Consider the following 4,353-nt stretch of genomic DNA (forward strand, 5'->3'; position numbering starts at 1 on the left):
AGATGATTTTTGATTTATTGTGGAGATGAGGTCTCGCCAAGTTGCCCAGGCGGGTCTCAAACCCGCGAACTCAGGCAATTCACTCACCACCTCCCAAGTCATGGGATTACAGGCTGAGCCACCGAGCCCAGAGAGTTCCAGTCTTTAAACCCAGGCGTTTGCACAGTGGCAGGTGGCAGCAGGGGCCAGCACCCTGGGCGTACAGTTGGCAAAGGCTCTGTCCCTTAAAGATGACGGGGGCATGGCGTCTGTGACCAGAGGAAGAGACAGAGCCACCAAGAGCTGCTGTGGGCCAGTGGGAGTCACAGAAGTCCAGGTCCCAGCCTTTCCGGCGGAGAATTTTACCCAGTGAGAAGGAAGTGGAGAGGCCATCGGAGCTGCCCTGTCGTTATCCTGGTGGACTTTAATTTTACGGCTTATATTTAAGTCAGGACTGTATTAAATTCATCATTCCTTGGAGCGGGTTCGATTCTCCTCAGTTCTTGTTCTCCACGTGAGATCCTCTGAACAGGCAGAGCAACGTGCGCTCAAGAGGTCTTTAACAAACACTTGCTGTCGAGGGCCAGGGGGGCTTCCTCCCCCAATCAGACCCACCTCGCAGCCGGCCCCCCTCAGACTGACCCACCGCCAGCCCAAATCTGTATGAAATTTACGTCACAGTTGGTGTGCTTCCCAAACTGATGCAGGCTCACAAGGAAACCAGTCGCCGCTTGGCTCTCCAGCCACCCGGCTCTTGCGCCCACGGTTTCCTCTGAAATGCCGCACGCAGTGGCTCCACGGGCGGTGGCAGAGGGACGAGCGCCCGCTGGGGCGGAGGGCTGCCTTCTGAGCCGCGGCCCCTTCCAGCGCCCCGGGGGTTTGGTCCCCGGAAGCAGCCACACCCACCCCGCACGGCTCCCTCAGTGGCAGCACCGGGCTGCGTTTACAGGTGGTGCTCGACAGCCCCTTGTTGACTGACTGACTGATTCTGTTGCTATGGAAACCACCCACCGCTCCACGGCTGACTTTGTGCTTGACAAACGCTGACTCTGGGCCTGCAGCCCCGCCTGGCCCCCTTCATCTGGCTCAGAAGGGGCTGTGGAAGCAGATTCTCCGAAGAACGGTGGGAGTGGCTGTGAGCCCGGTGGGAAACGCAGCCAGGAGGGGCCGTGGCTGCAGGGCGGGAGGAAGCAGCCTGCACAAAAGCCATGGGATTAGGCACAAGCCAGAGCAGGTCGGCTCTCCGTCCCCTGCTTTTAGACTTAAGTTTAATCTTTCGGCCTCCAGTTCCTCCTGGGTAAAGTTGGAATAACAAGGCCTGCCTGCGCCTTCAGATTGCTCGGACAGACTGATGAAACGATGCATGTGAGGTGGAAAGCAGAGTGCCTGGTGCCTCTGGGAAGAGGGGATTGGGAGTCCGGTTCTCAGCAGGTCGAGGCTGCGGGGGTCGGGAGCAGCCACTGCACTCCAGTCAGGGAGACAGAGTGAGCTCCAACTCAAAAAAATGTCTCTTGAACAGGAAATGAAAAGCCAACAAAATGACGTAATTGAGGAAGAGCTTACATGTGCGCGTTTAATGAATTATTACTTTTAGTACAAAAATGCAATGCAAGATGATTTTAGTAATTCTCGGAAACAATAATTCAGGGGTCTTCGTGGACTCTGTACAGAAAGTAGACTGAGTGTTTATGATGACTGTCTTCTCGGAGAATCTGTGGTTTTGTTTCTCGCCTGTCTGAACACGGCATCAGCAGTCAAAGTGTGTGGTCCTTTTTGAGGGAGCGACCCAGATGACCCTCCAGCCTCCCTGGGCACAGAGCACGTGCTCAAGAAGCAGCTGCGGTTTCCGGCCTCGTCGCCGTGTCTCCAGTGAAGGGAGTGACGCCACTGCACGCCTCACGGCGCCCAGGACGGCTGAGGCGCCCTCAGGCCGCACGGAGGCGACTGGCCGACCTACTCGCCAGGCTCCCGGATCCCGTGCATCCGCGGGACCAGGGTGCTCGTCACCCAGTTCCGGTGGCAGCTCCTCTTTGGACAGGACCCCAGCTGCTCACTCAGAGTAAAGACCCATTTGAGCTCCCGGAGCAACCCGTTCACTCCTCTAGCCCTGATAGTGTTCCCCTGGCGTGTCCAGTTCTCCCTCTGCCTCGGCGGAGTTAAGTTTCTCCCTGCCCCTTTGCAGTTAAATATGGCCATGTGATTTCTAATGAATCGAAAGTGACATACTCTCTGAGAGCTCATGAGGACCGCCACGCTCTCTTTCCCTCTGTCACAGCAACCAGCAGCGGCTGCTAGGTCCGCCTGGGCCCTAGAGCCAGAATCGCTTGAGTGAAGGTCATGGTGGCATGAGCTTTGTCAATTAGAGACACTGAGAGTTGGGGGTTGTTTGTCACTGTAGCACTAACTGGCTTGTACTGATGGATACACTCTATTTTATTATTTTTTTTTATTATAAAGATGTGGGGTACAATTCAGGGTTAGGTATGCAAACAGTGATTATGCAGGTACCCTTGTTGATGAGGTGTGCCCCTTCCTCCCCTAGCAGCTTCCTTCAACTGCCAATCCCACTCCCCCTCCCCTGACCGTTTGCCACTACTGCCAAACGCTTTCTTTTAGTATTATAATTGTTCAAGATCCGCTTATGAGTGAGAACATATGGTACTCTGTTCTTTGTTTCTGTGGTAGATCGACTCCAAATCCATCGAAGTTGCTGCAAAGTCCATGTATTTGTCCTTCTTTATGGCTGCATGATACACTCCATTTTTAGCTCACAATATTGCTTACATGTTCCTCTGTCTTCCTAGCCATGAACTTTTTAAGGGAAAAACTGTCTTACTCCTTTCTGATTCTGAAGCTCCCAGTACAGTGCCAGTGCAAGCTCATGTAATCTATAAAATGGGTCCTCATCCAGTATTGACTGGATAAATAAACCGTACGTGTGGTCTGTTTACGTCACTGCTGCATTCATGGATGGCTTCGTGACACTGGCACGCCCCCACCGTTTTGGGAATTGGGTTTTTATATTCGGTTTCTTTCTTTGCATGGTCCTTTGGCATAAGAGGTCATCGACTGCCACGTGGTGGATTATTCCCCCATCTTCAGCAGCGCTTCTGATGATTTCAGACATCCATCCCCCCTCCCTTCCTCCCCACCTTTACTCATTTGTACGTATGTTAATGTATTCATCAAATAGCGTCTGAACGTCTGCTGTGTGCCAGGGACTGGGTTACAGGCTGGGAACACAGAGGTGTATGAAACCTTTCTCTCTCTTTCTGCCCTCTCCACGTGAGGACCCACAGCAAGAAGCTCCAGCAGATGCGGGAGTGGCGATAAACCTGGGTGAAAAACAGCAGTGGGCAGGGGTGCCCTGAGAGGTGGGAAATTCCCTTAGAAGCAGCCTGCATAGTGATTATGGATGCCGGGGCTTAAGGTTCCAGCTAGACCTGGGTTCAAATGTCAGCGCCTCCACTTTTGAGGCTTAAATTTAGTTGAGGCTTTCAGTTTCCGTCTACTTATTTGTAAAATTGAATTAATTATACCTATGCCTTCGGTTTCTAGGAGAAGTGAACTGAATGATACAGATAAGCAGTGTGCTGTCTGCAGGTCAAGAAGTGGGCCCCGGCAGACACCAAACACTGCACCGCCCGGTGCCTTGAGTTTGCAACTCCCAGGCCCTAGAACTGCGAGGAGTAAGTGTTCACTGATTAAGCCACCAAGTCTATGGTGTTTTTGTTACAGCAGCCTGAACCGACTCAGGGGAAGAAAGACAAGCAAACAGATGTGAAAAGTGCATCCTATAGGAAAAAATATTTATGGCAATACTGAGTCTACATTCATTTATGAAAGAAAACTTTCAAGTGTGAAAAACCGCTTCTCTAGTCTGAGCCTCTGGTTTTTCAGACAAAGAAACAGGATTTGTGGAACCAGGAAAGTCGCCCTGGCCTGGCTCCCTGCTGGCTGGCCTAGGATGATTGAGGCCCAAGAAAGACAAGCAGCTGGAGCCAGACTTCAGCCCAAGCTTGTCGGTCGGGCTTTCCAAATCCTCGTCCGTGATGTAGCACAGAGGGTTTCTGTGGACATTAAAAAGCAAGGGCTGAGCCGGGCTCGGTGGCTCAGCCTGTCATCCCGCGCCTTTGGGAGGCTGAGGTGAGTGGATTGCCTGAACCTGTGGGTTCGAGACCCGCCTGGGCAGCGATACCTCATCTCTACAATAAATCAAAAACTTAGCCGGGCGTGGTAGCGCGCGCCTGTCATTCCAGCTACTGGGAAGGCTGAGGCGGAAGGATCGTCGGAGCCCAGGAGGCGAGGCTGCGGTGGCCGGGAGCGGCCACTGCACTCCAGTCTGGGCGACAGAGTGAAACTCCAACTCACAAA

This window comes from Carlito syrichta, unplaced genomic scaffold, assembly GCF_000164805.1.
Source record: "Carlito syrichta isolate Samal-C Ts95f unplaced genomic scaffold, Tarsius_syrichta-2.0.1 Scaffold304678, whole genome shotgun sequence".
NCBI lineage: Eukaryota > Metazoa > Chordata > Mammalia > Primates > Tarsiidae > Carlito > Carlito syrichta.